Below are 12,632 nucleotides of genomic sequence, written 5' to 3'. Positions count from 1 at the left end.
GAGAATGAGAGTATAATGTTAATGGCCATGTTCAACAGAAAACCTGTCAGTGTTCCTTTCTATAGAGAAATTGACATATAAATTATGTGGCACAGTATGACAGCTGAAGCAGGTAGACATAGAAACAAGGCTACACTCTGTGAATAAGTGCTTTACCTGTTCTTTCCACCTCTTATGTAAAATTACCTGGGCCAAATTTCTTTCTCAATGGCAATGCTAGGCCTCCCCATTGATGTCAGTGGGGATGCATCGCAGTTGGTGAGGGCAGAATTGGGTTCTTTGTTTTTAAATTGAGATACGCTTCTTCTTGTTTAGTGCAAAAGAACATCTCTAGAGTGTGGTGTCGTAAACTTAAAACAGGCATCTGAGTCAGAGAAAATAACTCAGCTTTTTTCCCTCTGCTGTGACTGTAATTTTCCAGTCCAATTAAAGATTGGGAGCATAAGCAAGGAATTATAATTGCAGCAAAGGAGGAAAAACATGAGAGGCAAATTCCTGCCCTGCCTCACTATGGAAATGCAAGGGTGTGGGAGAGTGTGTGTGCCAGGATGGCTCTAGGCGACCAAAGGGAAATGTACTCGGATATGCAGCTTACTGCTGTGTTGAAAAAAAGTCACGTGTGCCCTTGAAACCAGCTCCAGCAATAGACATGTGCTTGAACCAAAGCCCTGTATCTGAATGCTGGTGTAAGGAGCAGGCTGGTTTTTTGTACTCTGTAGGACAGAAGACCTGGGTTCAATTCCTGGTTCTTGAACTTGCTTGCTGTATGACAGTGAGCAAATCACTTAGCTTCTTGGTGTTTCCACACTCCAGTTGGAGGAAGGGGAATAATATTATCTACATCACAGGGGTGTTGTGATTGTGAGGTCGAAGCCATTTATGTTTGCAAAATGTTTTAAGATCCTCATTGGAAGATGCTATTACACACTTACCGGGGTTGGGGTGAGAAGGCGCCTTTCCCAAACTGCCTGAAAACCAAGTCCACACACACATACACACTGTGAAGAATTAAAACTCACCCCATTCCTAGGGCTTGGTTGATTCACAATAACACAATGCGTAGTTTAGCTCAAACACTCTTCCCCGGCCTGGCTACACCTAAAGGGCACCCAGAGTTAACAGTCACTTTTGGAAATTTGACCACTTAGGCCTTGCACAGCACTGATCAGATTGTCATGTTGAACCAATGAAAATTATTTCAGCTAATGGCGGTTTCTGAAATCGATTGAGAACCTAAGATACCAAGGAGTCTCGTCCCTGCTACTGTAATTAATGGCCATCATTTTCTAATTAAAAGGTCTGTTCCTGAGGTCAGTCAGGGAGAGACATAGAGATCAACCCATTTCCTATGACTTCCTATCAATATATGTTTTCCATAGCATCCTTTCAAAGTGTGAACTGTACACTCTATGTTGTATTCCATTATGGTAGAGTGGGGGCTGAAAAACTTCAAGTGTGTCAGGCCTGGGATATTCCTGGGGGAAGAAGTCTTTCCCTTCCTGAGCCTCAGCCATTGAAAGCAAATTTCTGTCTTACTGAAGTCATACCATGTCCGTCCTTTCACTCCCTTAAGATTTACCACCTTTCAGATGACTGTGTATTGCATCATAGAGTGTTCCCACCTGCTTGTGTGACAGGCAGTGAGGTTCTATAGGTTTCATATTCACTTTGTATTTTCTTTCCTGTGGAAGGTTCCATTTTTCAGCTAAAGGGTAGCTAGACAGCTCATTCTCACACATTATTAATACTGACTTCCTGATTAGCCATAAATGGGTGGGGATGCTAACTGAACTGATAATAAGATGCCAGTGGGTGGATGTGAAGGCAACATCTGCATGTCTGATCTCATGTGCTGATCTTGTGTGCTGGCACAGGCATGCATGACATTTTGTTATTCCAGAAGTATCTTAAGGACATAAAATTCCAACAGCTGGAACCTGGTCTTAAGCTGCTGTTTTTGTTAAATTGCTTTGTCCTGCAGCTATGTCAGGGTTTTTTCTGGCATTGACAGAATAAGTTCATAATCTTTCTGTGCTACACCTAATGCACAGCACTGTAGTTAGAAACACACACAGAAAGCCACTGATAAGCAAGGTACAACAGAGAAGGAGACATAGTATACATCTCTAGCCTCTATGCTTTACTGCAATTGCATAAAGTAAGGCAAAGAAAAGCGTATGGATTTGCATGGGCAAAAGATAATGCCACTTATTATTGACCCTATCTATTGGATATCATCAAGTTCTTGTATTATTAGACCCATAGCTACCTTTAAATAAGTTCTACTCGATCATCAGAGGCAATGGCCTCAATCAATCCTATGGTTCACCATTCCAGCAGCTAGAATGCTGAAACAAGTCATGCCAGAACACTAAAGAATGCCGTTCTGACACTTTTTTTTTTTTGCAAGCCAGAAAAGAGTTCTGGTACTTCTAATGGCTTCTTTCAGGTGTGTAAAATAATAATAATAATAAAAAAATGTTATTTTTACAAGGAATTCTTGTTGTTGATATTGTGTGTTCCAGAAAGTCTTTTGTTAGGACTCCAGTACTGCCTCTGCCCCCTGCGAAGAAATAAGCCCCTAAGAATATGATGGAGACATGGGCAATAAGAAGCAGCGGTTTTTAAAGAACTCTTGACAGACAATCCTTAGGTGTGTTTTTTGACAGATTTACAAAATTAATGGGTGATGGGAATGCAGTAACTGGAATACGTTTAGATTTTACTGAAACTTTTAATGCCATGTCTCTCAATCTTTACTTTAAATATACCTTCAATTGTTCTGGATAGTAATACAATGGGGTTGACTATGGCTACAAGAGTAATTATAAGAGACAATGTATCAAACTCAGAGGAAGTATTAAGGTTACCTCAGGGATTTGTGTTAAGTTGATCTTATTTAATGTCTTAATGAATGATTTGGAAGAGGAGTAAACAGCACAATAATGGCATTGTCACATGATGCCACACTGTTAATGGACAAAATATGAATGAGGACAGAGAAATAAGACTACAGAACCTAGAAAGATGAGAAACATGACCAGAAAGTAACATAATGAGCTCCAACTTGGAAAATAAAACTTAATATTTCTTAGCAATAATGATATAGTTATAATTATTAATCACAATTGTATTAATAGCAGTAATATTATATAAATAGTTGTTTGCAGTGTAGTGGTAGCCGTGTTGGTCCCAGGATATTAGAGCGGCAGGGTGGATGAGGTAATATCTTTCATTGGACCAGCTTCTGTTGCTGAAACTGATGATCTCTTTGCAGTGCTTAATTTGCAATGAAAGAGGTGCCGAGGCTCAAGCAATTAGGTGCCTGGGCTCAAGCAATTGTTCTATTTTCATAACTGTCGCGGCAAGCTCAGAGGTGCAGGAGCTATAAACTGCCAAGCCTAGAGCTGCCGAGGCTCAGCCCTGGTAAGCCCTGGCACAAATTAACCACTGGCTCTTTGTCTTTTTCACTAACAGAAGTTGGTCCAATAAAAGATATTACCTCACCCACCTTGACTCTCTAAAATATAACTATGTAGTTATAATTTCGTAGCCTGCTCACACTTACCACCATGATGGTATCTTTAATCAAGAAGTTCTCAAACTATCTACAGAGCACTAGCTAGTTGTCTGAGGAAACCTGGCTTCTCACATGCTGCTAGATCTTTTCCTTCTGCCTGGCTCCTGATTTGTATTAAAAGAATCTACAAATGCACTAAGTACTTTCCTATTATTACTTTTCTAGTAAGTAATTGCAGAACTTTCCATAGGGATATTATGGGATTTTTGATGTGAGGGGGTGGTCTGTGTCATTGTGATGGGAGAGGTAGGGCTACATATATGAAAGAATTTTTTTATATTAAACTATAGTTCACGCAATGAAAACATGTGAGAACCCCTGATTCAATCCATCTTCCATAGGTTCCATATCCTGCTAGAAAGTTCCCTCTGAAATAGCACTCACAGCAAATGTATGGAAGGATAAAGAAAGATCTTAAATGTAAATTTTGCTCAACCCTTCATCTTCTTAATAAAGCCTGAGTAATCAGATGTTACATGGGGGATTGAATCCTCTCCACCTGAAAGTGCTGCTGTGGACCACTGAAGCCAAAAGAGTTAAGTCAACTGAGAATCTGACTTTTGTATTTCTCAGTAGATAATTGTGATTAAAAACATGTATTATATTGCAAGATCCTACCAGCCTTTCTTAGGCTGTACTTCCACTGACCAGTGGGAATATGGCTCAAATAGAATGCAGGATCAGGCATGTTATTAACGGAGAAATAGGATATTACATTTAGCTTTGCGGCGGGAGTCAACCCTCCAGGTTTTCTTTGGCAGATATGGCATAGGCAAATGAAACACCATTTCTGGAGTCTCCATCGCTAAAAGCCTCAGCCCACCACTGATTCCCATATGTCCTGTCCAAAACCATCATTTCCCCCATCCCCCTTCCCTTGTTCCCTTCTCCTTTATTCTTCTAACATGTTTATTATGTTTGAAGGCAACCATATAAACTGTAACCCTATGCATCAAATTGAAGTTTAAAGTCTAAATCTGAGCTGAATACAAAGCAAAGGTCTTGGGCCACATCCAACCTCCATTACACCATTCAGGTTCTCATAAAATGCTTTAATGTCCTTTTTCTTTTTCTTTTTCCACCCTTTTTTTCTTTTCTTTTTTGCTTTCATGTAATTAAAAAGGAAGTGGCAGCTTTTGTTTGAATGGTATTTAGCTTTTAGAGGGAAAAGTGGATACATCAACCTGCTGTGACAAAATAGTTGGATTGGTATTTAAGTGAGAATCATTGTGGCAGATATTTTTGACTATGAGATGAGAAGCATTTTAATTTGCTCTAATTCGGTCTTGTAGGAGGAGGCCTTCTTTATCACTATTTTTAAGTGGCATGTCTGATAATGAAACCCTGGGCCAGATTCTCAACTGGTATAAATTTATAATATCTCCAGGCCCATACCCTTCAGAGTATTTAGGTGCCTAACTCCCATTGAAATCAATGGAAGTTATGGGTTTAAATAACTTTGAGGCTTTGGGCCCCAATAACTCCAGTTGAATCACTGGCCCCCTGTGTTTCAAATCTTCCTGTATGCTTCTGTAAGCCTAATGAGTCATGGTGGTAGAGAAGATGGGCTCATAAGCCAATAATAACTCCAAGGAAGTTACACAGGTATAAAAAGTTCTGTACACAACCAAGACCCTCCCCTCATTGACCTTTCACTACCTCAATGGGAACAGGACTATGCCACCTCTGTGACCATTTTCCTCCAACAGATTCCTGTGTGTCTGTGCTCTACTCTGGGGCTTGGGTGAAGTTTGGCCAGAGGAGAGGCAAAAGCCATACAAAATGTGCATAACTTTCATCCCAGCACTGGAAGCGGGTGTGCTTTAAAATGAGTTGATTAAAAAATAGCCCTCTTGTTAATGATGTTGTACTGCAACATGTTACTTCATCAATATGCTATGAAGAACTAACATAATGTAATATGACACAATGTAATGGGTAAACATGAAGGTGAGCACAGATCTTCACTATTTCCTGACTGCTCTCTATTCTTTGCAGATAGTGTGTTTCCAAACCAAATTTGTGCCAACTTTATATGGTTTAAAAGGGATCGAAATGGGTTGAAATCTGTGAATAATTCACATTTGTACCCACGATATTGTGAAGAGACTACACAGATTCCTGCAGCCTTATGAATGACAGTATTTTATCACACTGAACCAGCTTTTCCATTCCAGGTAGTATATAATAACTAACTCCTGCATTAATAGTTATTTTAAAGAAAGCAAATGGTAAAAGGCAACAGGAGGGCCATGTGTGTTATGTACAGTGAAATACAGAGTAAAACAGCAAAAAAAATCTGCAAAATCACAGAATCAAAGTTTTTCAATGTCAACAAATACCCAGAAAGTCTACATTATATAGTGGTCAGGGAAAAAAGTGCTGTAAGGAACATATCAGTTCCTCTTGAGCTGTCCATCTACATCAGATCAATAGCCTTTCCAAGCATGGGACATTCAAGCTTTCAGCTTGAGAAATTGAAGTTCTCAAAATAAGTCAGGGTTGTAACACAAGTCCATCATTGTGTGTCACAGAAATGAAATGAGTTGTCTCCTGTTCGATTGATGACTGACATCAAACTAGGAGGAAAAAGAGGAAAATAAATGAGACATGTTTTTTGAGAAGTTGTTACGAATACTTCTGTCAAAAAGTTTACACGAAGGGGTCTGCTTTCACTTTTATGTACATGAATAACTCCCATTACCAATAATATGACCTATATGGTTTGGAGTGGCAGGAGGGAATGTGATAGGGCCTAGGGAATTAATTAGTATACAAATATAATATACAAAAAAAGGAACAAACTGCATTAAAATAAGGTGATTTCTCATAGGAAAAAAGGAAGGTATTATTAATGCTGGTAATGTTGGAATTATGGCAATATTTAACTACTGATTTATAATACTAAAAATAAATTTAGGATTTGATTTTTCAACTGAATAAATATAGGTTAATATTTGCACCCATGGAAATAAACCGGCCTCAGAATGGGCAAATGGGAACACTCATGTAGATCCAATTGTAGAACCAAACTTTTAGAGTTGGACCTCAGCTGAAAACTCTGGAAGTAAATCCACATTTAGAATCTCAGTAGTTCAGAGCGGGCATTGTTTGCATGTGTTATGGGGTTTGGTTCAGGCCCTTACAGACACAGGAGCCAAATGTGAAATTTGCTTTGGATGTGAGTTCAGTCTCCAACTTACCCCAAATTCAGTGGTTGGAGGGGCTAGAGGGAGAAGATCAGAGTTGGGTTCAGGTCCATCTCTAAAGCCATTTGACTGATATTTAAAAAAATGATAATTGACAAAGCTCCTCCTGTCAGTTGTCTGTACTGTAAAATAATGTATAAACAGAATGTTCTACAAATTTCTGTGTTCTATCAGTTAAAAAGGCCCCTGCAGTGCCTACAAACAGGCTAACAAAATCAATGTTTGCTGCAGTTACTAACTGAGCTGCTTGTTGATGTTAAAGGAAATAACTTTGTTATCCATAGTACAAGTGCTCCTCTATTATCTAGGCTTTCAAAGTGATTGAACCTAAAATGTATTCTAGCAGTGGATATAGATACCTTGCTACCTTGGAGACCAGTGAGTTTCAATGCATTAAATATAGAAACTAGTTTCGTTATCTACTGCCTAGAGCAATAAAAATGGAGACAGAAACCATGATCGTTCTTTGGTACATACTGGGAAATGATGCAACTGCATTCTTGAACTTCCCAAGGAGCTGTTATTTCCAGTTTCCATTGTCTCATAAAAAATGTCTTCTGGTTACTGTATTCAGGCACGAGTGGTCTACTAGTTAGAGCAGGGGACTGAGTCAGAGACTCTGCCCCTGATTTACTGTGTGACCTTGTGGTGTAAATTGACTAATTTCTCCATCCCTCAGTATATTCATTTCTAAATTGGATATAATAATACTGTGTAAAATCTTTCTTAAATATAGTAGATAAACAAGTAATATGTGCCACCCTGGTGGATAAAAGAAACTTGCTGGAGTGTTCACTCCACTAACTGACACTTTCTCATTAACTATATACATTTGCATAGATTTCCTCAAATACATAAAGCAGTCTTACACCAGTGCTACAGAACTAAGCTTGAAGTCCAGCTATAAATTAGGGTTCAGAAAATTACAGTAGGGATTTAAGGAAACACACTTGAAATCATATACTAGTAGTTCTACACCCTAATGTGTTCATAGTGTTTGATGGGATTAAATACATGAAAATGTGGTTAGAAACTAATTTCTGTCATTCATCTGAGAAATACCATGGGCTTGATTCTGTTCACCTACAATGGAGTAAATCTGAAGTAACTCCATTGAGTTTAATGGAATTATACAAGACTGACGTAAGTGATGCCAGAAGCAGACGCACAACTTGAAGTGTATCAGATTGTGGAAATTAGGGTCTGATGATTCATGAAATCATTCTTTTTTATGCACTAATTGACACAGGAACATTGTCTCATGAGGAAAATCAAATGCACACTTCTGGGTGTGAAAAGCATGCAGGGGGAAAAACATACAGTTGAACTGATAAGATCCTTCTGGTGTGCTGTGGCTACTTTACACTGAACCACTGATGACTTTGGGCCTGACCTCATATACATGGCCCTGGAGAAATGCCCTATTGATATTTCCAAAGGGTTCCTCCAGTGGCACAAAGACTGCTGTGCCAGCTCACATATAGGATGTGGTCAGATGAAAGAGGGTGTCCCAGGCTACTCTGATTGCCTAATGTGTTTTTGGCACCTTGGAGCCATTAGCAGCTTGCATAAGTAAAAGCAGCCTTCAGACAGCTGTAATTTATGGCAAGAGACCAGCATGGCAGACAGCAAGTCCCAGTATCTGCAGGAGGTTGCAAAGGTGAGTATTATACCACCTGCGTGACTATCTTATTGTTCACAATTCCCTACACATGATACATATAAATCAGGAATATTTTTGAAAAAATAGTAGATGTTTTTCCTTTGCCTTATTTTTTTAATAGGAAACCATTTTTGTTTGTGAATAAAGGGCACAACTTAAGTATAATTTAAACTTTCAACAAGATAATATTAAACAGTCTTCCCACCCCTTGCAGCCATGCAAGAAACCCTGCAGAGTAGGACACTGCACTGCACAGCAAGAGATGCACCTTTGGAAGGCCCCTAAATCCTGCCACCCCTTTGTGCAGCAGAACGACCATCAGGGATCTTCATGGCCATGGCAGCATCGACAAGATTAGCCACCTTTGGGCTAACTCATTCCTGAGATACTCTTGGACTGCCCATTCAAGTGAACATCTTTGCACAGGGTTTAAGTGAACTAAAACAAAACAAAAGTCTCTGCACTAGTAGCCTTCCCACCTCTGTTGTATTTCTTATGCCTGCAAAATCACTCAGGTTTGTCATGTGACACACTAGGCCTTATTCACCACAGCTTGGGACCTTGCATAGTTATTTATACCAGTGCAGCATGGGAACAAAATTCTACAAATTCTGACTACACGAGGCAGTACGAATCAACCCATCAGTCTTTGTGGTCAGAGAATATAGTCCTGGTTTTCTCATGCTTGCCATGATCTGCTGGTTATGCCGTCTGCTGATTTCTGAGCCGTTCAGCCTTAGACTTGCTGCTTTGACTTCAGACACTGCAGCAAAGAACAGCTGGGAAATCAGTGAAGCAGCAGAGAATAGTGGTCACAATAGAAAAAAAAATATTGAAAGAAAACTGTCCTAGGCAGCCCCATGGTGCCCTTTCACACTCAGATGCTGTCCCAGGGATCCCCATGGGAAATGGCAAGACATATTCTTCCCTGATAACAATGTAAAAAGTACACAAGTGCACATGACATCTAGCAGTATTATGTTGCTTTAAGAAAATGACATGGTGAGGCTATTTGATGTGCCATTTATATAATAATCACAACACATTCATTTCTCAGTATAAAAAATAATAGAGCCTAATACTCACAAAAATGGCTAGCGTAGCATTTATGACTTGTTTGTTAAGTGCTGATGAGCTGCTGTGTGTAGTCATGGTGCCTGAGGAGTTTATAATCTAAGTCTGAGCCTACAACATTTTCTATCAGGCATGGTGTGCGCTACAATTGTAACCTTGTGGGACTGCAGTAATGGAGGTAACTGTGATACTTCTGGGCTAGATTGTGCAACCCTTATTCAGGCTAGTAAGCACTTAATAACAAAAGCAGTCCCATTGACTTCAGTGGTGGCTTTTAGGGTATTGTTACCACAGAGTAACTTGCCCATAACACAGGAAAATCAAGTGTCTTTTCCATTTCTTAATTATTCGAGGTGGAGTGAAAGGAAGGAAAGTAGGTGGTAAATCTAAATAAAATATAATTTTAAAAAGAAAGCAAACAAAAAACTACCTCATCTGACTCACTCCATGTTTCTTGTCTTATTTTTATGGCTTTTTTCTGTGCACATTAACGTGAAGCAATAGGACTATTTGTGTGAGTTAAGGGTTCACCAACCCAAGGAAGTGTTGCACAAGCTAGTCGTCACTATGCCTTGTAACGTGTGTTTATTTAATCTTATTATAATTCTATTTTCCCCACTTTCCTTAATACTTTTTCACTTCTCAGATAATTATGGTGTAGAAAAGGCAATTGACAGACCTGGATTACTGAAGATGTCATTCTGTGGTTAGTACATTTCTGCACCCAAAGTTGTTTCGCTGCTGTTGTCAGAAATCTGTGTTCAGTGCTTCAAGTGAACATTTTTGTTCTATTCCAAGTTGAGAAATGAAACCTCATATATACAACTGATAGGTGATCAGAAACTATCCAGAAACATATAAGGGAACTGAAATAGTAATTTAATCAGGAAGGGCATAATTTTGCAATTTTGCAGGCTTTTCATGAAACTGTACAAATTTTTTGTGAATTTGAAGCAACAAATATGAAAACCTCTCATGGGGGAGTTTTTCAAATGTTGTTGCAAGTATTTCCTCACATCTCCTAATTGCAGGGGAATAATTTAATTACACATTATAACTACATGAATGGGGGGGGGGGACATTCCTTGTTGTTTACACTATAATTTAATCATTCATTTACTAAGACCCTGACCCTGCAATATTCTCTATGTGGCTGGATTCCTACTTCCCCCACTGAAGTAATTGACTTCAATAGGGTCCCTACCTGAGCACAAGGGTCTGCTCAAACAGAGCTACTGGCAGGATCTGATCCTAAATCATTAGCTATTACTGTTTTGCAGTGGCACATTTATTAGAAACGAAACATTAAAGAAATACTGTATTACTGCCTGAACGTCAGAGGGATTCCAAACAATGAAGCATTTTAGGCACCTCAAGATGTAGACAGGCACTTACTGAGATTTTTACAAGTGTCTTTGGGCTAGATCCATGAAAGGACTTAGATTCTTGCCACATGAGGCACCTAAATCCCAGAATCAGGCCCCATTGGGATTCATAAAGCCTCCACTCAGCTGCCCCCAAACCCTGATGATGCCTAAAATCTACCGGTGCCTAAATTTTTGCAGTTGAATTTCCATCAGCACCTATGTTTCTACTTCTGAGCATGCGTACTGCAGCCTCATGGCAGGCATCTGGATGCCTAAGCCCCAGAACAATTCACAGACCAGGGGAAGATAGGCATTCACCCACCTAACTCACCAGTGGGCCCCATCTGGTAAGCATGCCTAGTGCTCCACTGGGAATAAATAATTTAAGAAAATCATTGGAGCCAGGGGACTGGATCCTGGGTTCTCCCATGGCCTCAGTGTGTGCTCTAACCAAAAAATCTACAGCATCATTGTCATTAGCACTGTCTCTCATACACACCCATATTCCCATTGAGTCTTTCATTATTTTTCCACAGTGCAACAGCTTCAAAAGGCGAGAGTGATGGAGCCCCACATCAGAATATCCCATAGCCCAGTAGCTAGGGCACTTATCGGAGAGATGGCAGATCCGAATTAAAATCCCTCCTCCCTCTCAGGTAGAGAGAGTGATTGAACCAGGTGTCTCTTATAGCCCTGGTGAGTACCCTAAACACTGGTTATTGGGCAGGATTGTTGCTGCCACCCCCAACACAAAGAGAGGGTTTGTAGCTGTGAATCCCAAGCAAAAGGAGGCACCTCCCTGCAGTCTAGACTTAAGTACCTATCTCTGAGGGAGGGCAGGGCTTAAAACACACCCCTGAACTTGACATCTCCCATTGGCTATCTCAGGTAAGGCACTATCTAAAAGGAATCCCATTCTAAGGCACCTATCTCTCCCTATTCGTTATATAGGGAGCCTAGGCACCAAACTCAGGCTTTGTGAATCCCAGTGATTTTGTAAGCTCTTAAAAGTTAGTCATGGTGATACTGAGGATCAGCTAAATTTCTTTGTGAATCTAGTCCTAGGTGCCTAACTCCCAGAAACAGAAGATAGAGCAGTGAAGTGAGGATAAAATTCATAAGGCTGCAATTGTATTAGAAATAGATGAGTTATATAACATGTGATGCCAACCACAAAACCTACATAGGTAACCTTTCACCTGCTGACTTTCATCCTCAACCAAGAAAGGATTAAAGCTAAATGGGATTTAAAGCTTCAGGGGTGAAATCCTGGCTCCATTGAAGTCAGTGATAAAACTCCCTTTTACTTCCAGGAAGTCAGGATTTCTCCTAATGTTCTTAAGAAAACTCACAGTCATTCTGGAAAAGCTGCTTTCTCCAGGTTCATTTCTCTCTTTCAGAGAGTTATTCTTCCCTTCCAGCTCCCTCCCCAGCTAGTCAGACTCTGTCTTCCTCCACTCTCAAGTTCTTGATCTTCCTCCTAATTGAGACAGCCCAGTCCTATCCTACAGCCAGCTGGCAGTAAACCAACTGTGTCCTCTGTCTCTAATTTGCTGTTCAATACATAAACTCAGATTCCAAGATCATTCCGTAGTCTGTCATTGGCTACTTCTTCATTTCCATCAGTAGCATCAACACCATTCCATCACAAGTCACTTGTCATGATCATCTCTGGAAGTGCTATGCCTGAAGAGGTGGTACTTTGGGTGGACTGTGGGGCCTGATTTTCCTTTCACCTA

Source organism: Terrapene carolina, unplaced genomic scaffold, assembly GCF_002925995.2.
Source record: "Terrapene carolina triunguis isolate 2854851 unplaced genomic scaffold, T_m_triunguis-2.0 Scaffold62, whole genome shotgun sequence".
Classification (NCBI taxonomy): Eukaryota; Metazoa; Chordata; order Testudines; family Emydidae; genus Terrapene; species Terrapene triunguis.
Note: the sequence above shows the minus strand (reverse complement) of the source record.